Source organism: Coenobita brevimanus, chromosome 23 (genome assembly GCF_032717465.1).
Source record: "Coenobita brevimanus isolate Jiangsu-jjx chromosome 23, ASM3271746v2, whole genome shotgun sequence".
Lineage (NCBI taxonomy): Eukaryota > Metazoa > Arthropoda > Malacostraca > Decapoda > Coenobitidae > Coenobita > Coenobita brevimanus.
The window spans coordinates 25360189-25372606 of NC_136976.1; the positions used below are offsets into that span (position 1 = coordinate 25360189).

Here is a 12418-nt window from a genome sequence, read left to right on the forward strand (position 1 = left end):
CTGAGGCCTTCAACATTTCAGCAGTCAACCCAAACACACCTGCTGCCTTCCCCACCTGCATCCTGCCTCTTGCCTCACTCACAGAAGCAGTGTCAATCAAAGGCCATGGGCCAAACACTGGACCTGCTGGCTCCGAACCTTCCCTGTTCCAGTAAAACTCCTCATTCAACAAACGGCTATAATGCTCTCTCCATGCATCTTCAATATTCCCACTGTTCACCACTACCCTTCCTTCATCATTCTTCACACACTGCTCACCTATTATACCCCGATTATCCCTCTTCATCTGATTTGCCACCTTAAATATATATATTTTTTCTTTCCCCATAATTTAGGTTATCAGGTAAAAGTCTCTGTGACTCAAACTTCGCCCTGTATACCTCTCTTCTTGCCCTACGCTTGGCAGCCAAGTATTCCTCCTTCACCCTTCTTCCATTCCCGGAAAAGCCTTTTTGTCTCCTTAACTGCAGCTTCTATATATATATATATATATATATATATATATATATATATATATATATATATACACACTATATCTATCTATACCTTCTTTCCTTCCATTCCCTTCTGTCTTTCCTTCATTCTTTCGTTGTCCTTCTGCCTACGGGGGACTTTACACTCCCTCTTCTGTCTTTCTTTCCTTCATTCTTTCCTCTACCTTCAGCCTGTGGGAGACTCTACAGTGACTGACAAGCCAAATGGTTTCCTGTGCACCAGGAAACCATTTACTACGCTGGGTGGTAACCATATAACCAAATTTTGGCGCCTGGTGATTTAGTGGGTAATTATTGCGCTCCAGTCGCATTGAGTCGGTGAAGGTTTATATCCAAGGGATGGTTGGGGTTCATTGTTCATGTAATACCACTCAGGGACGAGTGAGGCTGGTCACTCTCATCTTAAATGTCGGGGCCAACTGCCTAGCCCCGGGCTCCTACGCTCCTCATGGGGCAATGTAGGATTGGATGATGGATATATATATATATACTGTATCTATCGATATATATTTCATTCATTCATTGCCAGACGCCATGTATCCCACACGGGGTGGCCAAGGGCTTAGAGTTAATTGTTTTACAGGGAGGGGCACTAATCCTCCACCAACCCCACTTGACACGTAGGGATGCCAACAGCATCTGGTGTTCCCAGGCGGTCACCCATCCAAGTACTAACCAGACCCAACGTTGCTTAACTTCGCTGATCGGACGGGAAGCGGTGTACTCAACGTGGTATGGCCGATATATATATATATATATATATATATATATATATATATATATATATATATATATATATTCCATTGGAGCCCGGTGTCCGGAATATTGGACAGAACTGGGATTTTTCAAGTCTTTGTAAAGTAGGGAACCCCCGGGTAGGGACCTATGAGCTTCGCGACTGAGCCGATAGGCTAGGGCGGTACGCTTAGTACCCACCCAGCGCCATGCCTCGCCAAGCACCCCTGGGATCCAATGGGATATATATATATATATATATATATATATATATATATATATATATATATATATATATATATATATATATATATATGAGGCCGCCCATGCGAGTTTGTACCATAGCGCCACCCAAGCCTATCATGCGTTTTCCTGTTACATCACTATTTTGACCATTCTTTTATATCCCAGGCATGTTGCTTGCTACAGTTTTGAACTAGACATAACGTTGAAAGTCCTCCAAAATGCAAAACTGAAATCGATTTGTGAGGTGAGGGTGGGGGACAGACCACCAGCGCGGGCGAGTTTGTACCAAGCGACACCGACAGGGTGAGTCACTGCCAATCCACTTGCTATACACTGTGAGCTATTGTTAGCTTCTAAGAACTGTTATGAATGTGATTTTAATTTATGTACCAGTTTATTAAGTAAATTTTGCAAATGCTCTGACATATTAAATAAGATCAATATTGTTTCTCATTAACCCAGAAACTCTTATGCTAATGATATGACTACGTGCTATTTTCAGCGCTTTCAGCGCATGGCCAAGTTTTGCCTCGCGTGTCATTCTCTAGGTACAAATGCAACGCTTTTCCTTTTACGTGTGTGTGTGTGTGTGTGTGTGTGTGTTCATTGTGCTCTTAATGTCTTCTGATAGTATGTTGATAACCCTACCGCTGGGCCTTCAGGGGTGCAAGAGAGCGGCCCTGCTGAAGGCTCCAAGTAAAAAGTGGCTGTTTTTTACACCCACAAAGCTCGCCCTGGTCTTAGGGATAAAGCACATGGCGTCAGTGTGCCTGCTTTGGAGAGCAGTGATAGTCATAGTGATGATTGTGATAATGGTGCAGGCGTGCAGTTAGTGTGCCGTTCTGTGAGGATGCTGGCGACTATGATATGGCTCCTGGTGCCATAGCTCGTGGTGGTGAAAGTGATGGGGTTGTTGTGATGATAATGATGACGCTGGTGACAATGGTGGATGTGTGGCACTACCTGAGGGCACTGGGGGTGGTGATAATGCACGTGGTGGCCTATTGCATTATCACCACCCCCTAGTGCATATTTGATGTCTTTATGTCCATTAACAACTATGTACTGAATGGTTTTGTGATCATGAATTTTGAGTGAAAATTCTATCGCACTTGGAAAACAGGTGTTTTCTCTTGCTCTAATTGGTTTATCCAAAATCTGTTTATATATTCATAATCTGCATCCTTTCCTCTTTACTATATATATATATATATATATATATATATATATATATATATATATATATATATATATATATATATATATATATTAATGGAGTCTCTAGCATTATTAATAACGGAGTTATACTTCGCTGAAGTTGTATACTAATAGTCGCCGATTTTCGGCATTTCGAAAAGAAAAAAAACTGTAATTTCGTATATTTGCGTATATTATTTTCAATGACTAACAACATGGGCATATTCAGCATACTTTACCCTTCATTATGGTCTTTGAATGAAGTCTCTAGCTTTAAAAACAACGGAGTTATGATCGTTTCAATATTTGCAAACTTTAAACGCGATTTCTGGCTTTAAAAAAAAAATGTCGCTTGGTACAAACTCGCACGCGCGGCCTCATATATATAGATAGATAGATAGATAGATACAGATATAGATAGATAGATAGATAGATAGGTATACTGTATATATATACATATATATAAATATATATATATATTGATAGATAGATAGATAGATATAGATAGATATAGATAGATAGATAGATATTGATATAGATAGATAGATAAACTGTATATATATATATATATATATATATATATATATATATATATATATACATTCAGTATTTTTCTCTCCAACAAATAGAGTATGTTTTCACTCCTGTTTGCTTGTTTGTTTGTTGTCTATAAGCAGGATTACTCAAAAACTAAAAGAGGGCTTTGGTGGGTAGATAGCCCACATCCCAGGAAACATTCGATTTAGTTTTTGGCCCGATCCGGATCGTATATTTCAGTTTCTGGATCCGGATAACACTTTTTGCGAAACCCTAATCATTAACGAGAAGCCCTCATCCATTATGTAGAGTGGTTTGGAAGTTACGTTGCCCTTGTCGGTGATATGCGCTCCACTGAGTGCCCCTGTAAGTTCTTTCTGTCATGCTGAGGCATTTTTCTTTGCTGGAGCTTTAGTACGGAATGTGTGTGTGTCGGCGTACACGAGTAGGAGTTCATTGAAATGAGTACTTACAGAATGAGAGTATAAGGTGATGGTAGAAGGCGAAAGAGTCTGTGAGATTAGTCATAGACTGTGGAGTGCAAAAAAGACTGTGGGGATGAAAAAGAACAAAATCTGTTGAGACTAGAGTGCGAGGATGACTGCAGGGAACGAGTGAGGTGTGAAACTACAGAATGAGGACAGGGTGCAAGGGAGGCTGCAGGACGAAGACAGAATGTGAGGGTGATTACAGGGTTGGATGGAATCCAAATAGTTTTTATATTTTATGCAAAAGTAATGGGCCAAAAGCTGGGAGCCGGCAGTATAACCCTGTCCAGAAATGCTTAAATAAGAGATAGCTTAGATTAATATTCGTTCTTTCCGAGGTACATAGACGCAAGGTACTTAAAAGAGTGGGATTCATCGATAAGGTAAGGCAGGTTTAGGATAGTTTTTCCGTAGATGACCAGTTATATACATGAAGAACTAAGATTATCGATTACCTTTGCGCTAGAATGATAGATAGACATTGAGGTGTTACTTAGACTGTACAAAGAGTTAAACAATAAAAAAGAATACGAAGGTGACTGTAGGGTAACAACTAGGTGCGGGATAAACCAAAGGAAGGGTGAGATTTTAAATGTGCATGTCAAAGGGCCGTTTTCAGTGTTGCATTGTATGTTGGCTTTGTAGCAGCATCTTGAGGCAGCGACTTTTATTCCTTGTACATCCACATTATCTATGGTATTTATTTATATTGATACTCACTTTGTTTCCCTCAGTAATAAACTAAAGATAAAAAAGGTGTAACATGCAAAATAATTCTCTAAGCAAGACTCCAAGAAACCTCCTCTGCCATCTACTGTAGAATACGGACCTGAAACAACACCAATCTGCCATCTCCTTAACCACGCACTTGCTACACCCAACCAACAAACCAACCAGTCAACCAACCAACCAACTACCCAACCTACTAACCAACCAACCAACTAACCAATCTACTAACTAACCAACCAACCAGCTAACAAAAACAAACCAAGCACCCTACCAAACAGCCAACCAACCACCCAAGCAATCAATCCCAGCCAGCCTCGCACATTACCGCTGAAAATACGAGGCTGCGGTAAGTGCTGGTGCCGTTGCTATATCATCATTTAATTGTACGCCTTTCATGATGCCGTCCTGTGGAAAACATTAACGTTGTATACTGGGCTGTAAATATTGCAGGTGTATTGTAATTATCCATAATTTCCTCTGTTCTGCTCCAACCGAATGTTCATGAATGTGGCTGTGAGGAGTGTATGCGGTTTTCTTCATTCTCTCTCTCTCTCTCTCTCTCTCTCTCTCTCTCTCTCTCTCTCTCTCTCTCTCTCTCTCTCTCTCTCTCTCTCTCTCTCTCTCTCTCTCTCTCTCTCTCCGTGCTTTATTATATACTCTTGGGTTGTTTACGGCAAGGGATAATTAAACCAGGCCTTTCCCCAAAATATTCCACACTTGCATGTTGCTCTCTGTTATGGTCGGAGGAGAGATTAAGACGTCGTATTACTACCACCACCTGGGTGTTATGGCTCCTCGGTATTTTCATCTTATTGTTACCCAGCCTTCTTGTTATTCAGAGTTCAGATTATTGCAACATGATGGTAATTATCAGTGTTTAGAGTTGCGACCTAGCATTGTTACTCGTAGTTCAAACAGCGATCGGGCATTTGTCAAAGTCTAGCTGGGATCGGGTTTTATTCAGTGTTCATAGAAGATATCTGATGTTACTCCTGGCTCAGGGTTGCTGTCTGGTCTCATCTGCATAGTTCAGGGTTGTGGTTTAGAGTTATTCTTAAAAGTTCAGGGTTATGATTTAGTGCTTTTCTTCAGTGTTAAGGATTGTGATCTGCCATAATTCTTCAAAGTTCAGGATTGTGACCTGGCGTTAATATTCAAACTCTGAAATGATACGCGCTGTTACCCAAAGTTCAGAGTTAGACATGATGGTATACAATGTTCACACTTGCGACCTTTGGTGTTACCCACAATTCAGGGTTGCAGTCTCGTAATATCCCACAGAGTTCAAAGTTGCTGTCTTGTGGTATCTGTTATAGCTGAATATAGTGATGTGATGATATACAGAACTCAGTATTTGTGAGGTCGTGATAGAATGTGGTGTTTTTGTTCAGGTCACAGTTAGTATGAGTTGTTATTTTTAGTTCTTCAAACTCTTCACTGTTCGTCCCGTGTTCTCCACAAGTTAAACTTCCTGAGCTTGTGTTGTGTTAATGTCGCTCACGTCACAACTCCAGTACCGTAGTTGGCACGGAGACGGATTGGTGAGGAAGGGAACGCTGCGGTGGCTTGATGGGTAGCGTACTGGTCCTGCAGTACTTGTGCCCCGAGTCTTGGGTCCGAACCCATATCGTAGTGGATATTTATTGTGGGTATGGCAGTATGTTCTTTCATGTGGTTGCATAATGTTAACATCGAGTCAGTTTTATCGTTTACATATGTAGGCTATAACATACTCAGACATAACAAATACATCATTTCAGCTTTCAAATGCATTTTTCATTCTACAACAAAAAAAAGACAAAAAAAACTTTCCATCTCGTTCTCCGCCACCATGGGAAAAGATCAATTCTGGTTATCGCTCTTCCTCGAATAAGGCACGGTCAAGCAGTGGACCCCATATGGTCCAGTACAGATACAGATCAAGATCCCGTTGAATATTCTTTAGCTGAAAGAAAGAAGGACTAAAATCCAGAAAACTCATTTTGCAAGCGAAAGAAGAGAAAATGTTAAGTCCCCTTTAAAATAATTCAGTTTTAATTATTTTTATACGAGCAATGCAGTTGAAACTCTCTACAGTGAGTACAGAGATCGGCTCCTTTACCACTGAAAAGTATGCCACTTTTGATGATGCTTCATGGGCCAAACTCAAAATTGTCATTTTGGGGCATTGGCCCTTCTTGTATCCGCCGCAGAATTCATTCTTTCCCTACTGATTCTTAAAAAGGACATTTTTTTTTTTTTTACCTCGTCGAACTGTAGGCCTAAATTAGGACCACAGTTATCACACATCGTCATGTTCGTTCGTCAACCACGTCTCATGTCCCCTCCCCCTCCCCCGTAAAAAAAAAAAGAAAGAAAGAAGGTGGAGTAAAAAAAATGAGTGTGGTGAGCTAAGGAATGGGTGAGATGAATTGGAAATCTGGTGGACGGTGAGTCTAGAGCAGCATAGTATACCCTGTGAAAAGGTGTGTTGTGGGGCTAGTGGTTTGAGTGCAGTGATTTTTTTTTTTCTAAGTATCCTACAAAAAATTTAAGTATTCGGGGAGGTGGGAGGAGGGGGGGGATGTGCGTAGAGGACCAATAGTTAGGTGGGGTGAGCTGGAACTGAGGTTAGTGATGGGGAGGGGCCAAGAGAGTATGCCTTGTGGAAATGGGTGATGTAGGATTTATGTTTTAGGTGTGGTGAAGGTATATAAATTTCAAAGTATTCTCCAGCAGCAACGAGGAAGAGATAATCTTACATTTACTGTCATATGCCTGACGCCTTACGATTAGGTGAAAGCAAGGAGACTCTCAAAAGACAACGAGGAAGCGGGTGGTAAAACACACTGCATCATTGTAAATCCGGGTTAGTGTAAGTGAACAAAAAACAGGCATTGAGAGGCAGTGGAGAAGTAAAGCACGCTCCATCCTTGTATTTCCTGGTTTGTATAAGTAAGTAACGACTACCAGGAGAAACAAGGAGGCACTGGAAAATAAAGCTCACTGCATCATTGTAAATTCATGTATGTGCAAACGAGTAAAGCTTGACATGTTTGACTGGCCGTGATAGCAAGGCTACATCCTGGAATTTACAGCTGCATTACCAAGTTACCCCAAAATTGAAAGTTACGGTGTCTTTTTTCCGTTGGCTCCTTACTGGGATATGTTTTTGTACAACAGTGACTGCACGGCCTCGATGTGTACTGATTCATTTTTGTGATCGCGTCTGCGCAGTCGAGAGGAAACTTTCGCTGGATGGGCCATATTAGAAGATTTTCGTAGCAGTTTATTTTGCAAATTGCAAAAACCCATTCGCTTCTGTGTTATCAGAAGAGCAGTACAAAGGCTAGTTATGCTGGATATGGAAAATACAATTTAGGAATTGACTTGATAAAGTAGTTACTGCGTAAATAGTGGAGTAGCGCTATACTGAGACTGGGTCGAATTCTATGAATTAGGATGATTTCGGAAGTGATGATGCCAGATTAAGATTGTAGAATCTTTTCTAATTTATAGAATTCGACCCAGTGTCAATAGTTCGGCTAGCGTTATTCCATTATTTACGCAGTAAATACTTCAACAGGTCAACTCCTACATTGTATTTTCCTTAGCTAGCATAGTTAGCCTTTGTATTTTTGTTCAGATTCTTTAAAGAGTAAATGTGCTGCTTTTATACTGCAATTAAACTGAAATCTTTTATGCCACTTCTCATTATTTTTTATTTATTTTTATTTTTAACGTTCGCTCATGATGTGTATCTAGGAAAAGCAGGTTTTATATTTCTCTTCTAACGTTCATTGTTGTCTTGTAAAATTTAATTCCACTGATGATGGAGACTGTGATATAAGGGTGGTTCTTAAAAGGTGAAAGTTTGAAAGTTGAATCTCCCTACCCCACATTTTGTTCTAATGGACACATGATGTAACAGGACAAATTTTTATCAAAAAATAAATTTATATAAGGGTCGTGCAGTAGGGCGAAAGTTTCAGGATTTCCTAAATTTCTGTTGAAATTACAATATAAAAAAAACTGAAGCAACATAGTCATAAAATGCTACCGAAGTAGCTTGAGGTTTTGAGTGATTCGTGGTGGTAATTGTGAACTAGAACGTACTGACATTAGGTAAATGGAAAGTCTGTATTCTGAGGGAGTGTAACAATCAGCTTCATTTTCTTACCTGCATAAGCTCCTCAGAACACAGCGTGACGTGGGACGAGAGAGCAATTTCATGTTATCTTAGAGAGGAGGAGGATCATTGTTTTGTCAAAGTTTATTGCTTTGTGCATCTGTGCCGCCGCCGTGTTCAGTGCCTCATCTCCATTTGTAGCCTGGAGGTGATGATGCCGCCGGCTTTGTTGGAACTCTTGATGAACCTTTGCTGGGGTGGCCATCACATCGCCGAGTGCCAGTCAGACTCTGATAAACCCAGCAGCTGCACCAGGAAGGAAGACTGGAAAGGAGAGGCGAGGGGAAGGGATAAAGGGTCGGCGGCTGGGAGCAATGTAGCAGGGCACCAGATATATTCATAGCTAAGGCCTCTCTCATACACATACATATACATTTGTTTACACACACACACACACACACACACACACACACACACACACACACACACACACACACACACACACACACTCACACACACAGTTACGTCAACCTACATGCAGTTCTAGTCACACACTCACATCCACACACACACACACACACACACACACACACACACACACTCAACCACTTACCCATAGAGCATGATAATGGGACCCTCGGTTTTATGTGGCGTTGTAAATTTTGTGCTGCGTGTGTGTGTGTGTGTGTGTGTGTGTGTGTGTGTGTGTGTGTGTGTGTGTGTGTGTGTGTGTGTTTATCCTTGTGTTCTCGTGCTCCGAATTAATAGTATGGTGTTTTTAAGGTCTTTTGGGAAGCGAATCATCTGGCATATCACTCAGAAAAAGTCTCTTTCTGCCGATATGTTTTAGTACATATTATTTCATTTTTTTACACGACACAACATCATTCTGTTGATGGGGAAAGCAGTCAGAAGTTAAAGGTTATCTCCAACATACCCTTTAGCAGCTGTGGACTGATATTGATAGTGTATTAGGTTTGGGAAAACACACACACAAATATTTGCAGTCAAAGTGTTAAAATATTTTATTTTCTAACCTTTTCGGTGCTATGGATATGGTGAGATATTTATCTGGGTTAACGTTAGACAACTTTATTCATCTTATGAGAGATTTTTGTGGATATCTTATTACCCTGCCTGTGTAGTGGTATATATTGTTTAATACACAGTATGTAAGATCGTTAGACCCCCCTGTGGCGTGGGGGGCACAATCTGGCCGTACTATGAAGTGGTACTACTACTCTGCGGCCAGGTTGTGTTAGGAAGATTACTGCCACCGTATTCCCTGCGCGTCGTAAAAGGCGACTAAAAGGGGCGGGGTGAGGAGACTAGGGACCCCCTCCTCTGTTTTTTAGTTCCTAAAAAGAGACAGGCCAGAGAAAGGGATGGGGGATTGAGTTATCCCCGTACCCTGAAGATTGGGTCTATGAATGTGCGTGGATGTTGTACGATTGAGGCTAAAAGGGAGGAGATTGGGAGAATTTTTGTGAGAAGAAAGTTGGATGTGGTAGCTTTGATTGAGACGAAGATGAAAGGGAAGGGAGAGTCTATGTTTGGAAGTGTGAATGAAAGATTGTCAGATGTTGATAGAGGAAGGGCAAGAGGTGTGGCCTTGGTAGTGAGTCCGGAAGTACAGCAGTGTGTGATTGAATGGAAGGAGGTGTCATCGAGACTGATGTGGGTGAAAGCGAAATTTGAACGTGAGTTGTGGGTGTTTGTGAGTGCATATGGGCCTTGTAGTGAAAGGGATGAGGAAGAGAGGGAGTCTTTCTGGAATGATGTTGATGAGTGTGTGCAGAGTTTTGGAGCGAATGTGAATGTGGTAATGATGGGAGATCTGAATGCTAGAGTGGGAAATGTAGCATTTGAAGGTGTAGTTGGTATGCATGGTGTGCCTGGAAGAAAAGAAAATGGGGAACGAATGATAGTGATGTGAGTTGAGCGAAAGATGGTGATTGGAAATACGGTGTTCAAGAAGAAAGATATTTATAAGTATACATGGGTGAGACAAGAGGGTAGAAGGGTTGTTGATAAAGCTTTGGTGGACTATGTGGTTGTGTCCAGGAATGTAATAGGAAGATTGTTGGATGTGAGAGTTCTGAGAGGGGAGGGTGGAGGTATGTCTGACCACTACCTGGCGGAGGGAAAGTTAAGAGTAGGTAAGAGATGGGTAGAGCTAGGAGGGTTAGGTGTGGCAAGGAGGTTTTGAAAGTGAGTGAGTTGGATAAAAGAGAGAAAATGATAGAGTATCAGGAGAATTTGAAAGATGAGTGGAATGCAGTGAAAAATCAGGAAAATGGCAGTGTGGAGGAGGAATGGCAGTTATTTAAGAATGCTGTGGTGGGACATGTAGAAGAGGTGTGTGGTGTGAGACGTGTGGGTGGTGGTGTAAGAAAAGGAAGTGAATGGTGGTGCGAGGAAGTAAGTATGGCTGTGGCTGAGAAGAGACGTGCATATGAAGTGTGGCTGCAGAGGAAGGATGAGGTGTCATATGAGAGGTATAAGGAAAAGAGGAATAGGGCGAGAAGGGCTGTGCGTAATGCTAAAGTGGCAGCAGATGAATGGTGGGGTAAGTGACTGACTGAGAATTTTCAACAGAATAAGAAAATGTTCTGGAAGGAGGTGAAAAGGGTGCGAAAGGAAGAGTCTGGGAAGGAAGAGCGAATAAAAGCAGAGGATGGAAGGACGTTAACCCCTACACCGCGGGCATGTTTACCGATGTTTTGCGTGTGCCGCGGGGTTATTCGGGCTCCGACAGACTCTCAAAAAATATTTGCCAAAAATCAGTTATTAGTCCTAGAATATTAAAATTACATATGCTTATGGCACATACCTTCAGCTTTCTCCTGGAATGTTTGTTGAGCCTTCGTCAGTTACCGTAGGACTTGTGGAGACCTCTGAAGTTTGGTAACAAAGTCTCCACTTTACACTTCCCGACAACCCGTAATATGATTACCACAGCCAGATATTAACACTATAAACACTACTTTATGATTTTCAAGTAGTTTGGGATCCATACTCCAAAAAAAAAAAAACGTTGTGAAAGCAATGAAAATTATGAGCGCGTCTGACCATCGCACTTGCGCTAGTTCGCTCTTGGTACTCTGTCATTTATTATTCATAAAACCCCTCACACTTTATATTTCTATTACTATATAACATTTATATATATCTACAGTCTCTATCCATAAGTTTCCTTCAGTAGTATTAGTTTATTGTCACTGTAGGGATTCAATTTCTTTCAGTAAAATACGTAGCATTCACTTTCTCGTCCTGTATACTAGCATTGAGAGTGAATGTCACTTTCATCTTCACTCTCATAACTCATAGTATTCAGACATGCTAGAGTGAAACTTTCACTTTCATTACTCCTAGGGTATATACTCGTATTCTTATAATACTACTCATTTACATTTCTATTTACGTTCTCTATTTTATTTACTTTATTTACATTTCTATTTTATTTACACTGTGTTATGCACTGTCACTTGAAGTAACTTATAAAATTATTTTCCATTGTTCACGTATATTTACATTCATTGCTTTCACTTGCTGTTTACACATTATTTACACATTATTTACAATTCCACTTGCACTGTTTTACTCAATAGAAAGATCGTAGTCACTCTTTTATCAATTGTCAGCCCTTTACCTCTTTCCACACGAGGTTTAGTAGGGGGTAAAGGTCACAGGGCCCTTTGCATGGGGGTGAAAAAGTCCCTGAAGTCAGCAAGAGGAAACAGACGTACCTCCACTTCGGAAGATGAGAGTAAACTGATAAGGGAGGGCCGGTTGGAGACCTACTTAGGGGATATTCAGTACTTCCAACGTTAGCTCTTGAAACAGCTATGTATAGCACTGAAATGATTGGCAGGAAATCTAGA

At 41.0% G+C, this 12418-nt stretch overlaps 1 non-coding gene across 1 annotated transcript; it reads right to left on the reverse strand.

Annotated features, from left to right (window-relative positions):
- Window positions 1–1121: 1121 nt before the first annotated feature.
- On the reverse strand, window positions 1122–1240 carry LOC145393089 (5S ribosomal RNA). The gene has a single exon (XR_013896107.1). It is a non-coding gene; the product is annotated as a 5S ribosomal RNA (ribosomal RNA).
- Window positions 1241–12418: the final 11178 nt, after the last annotated feature.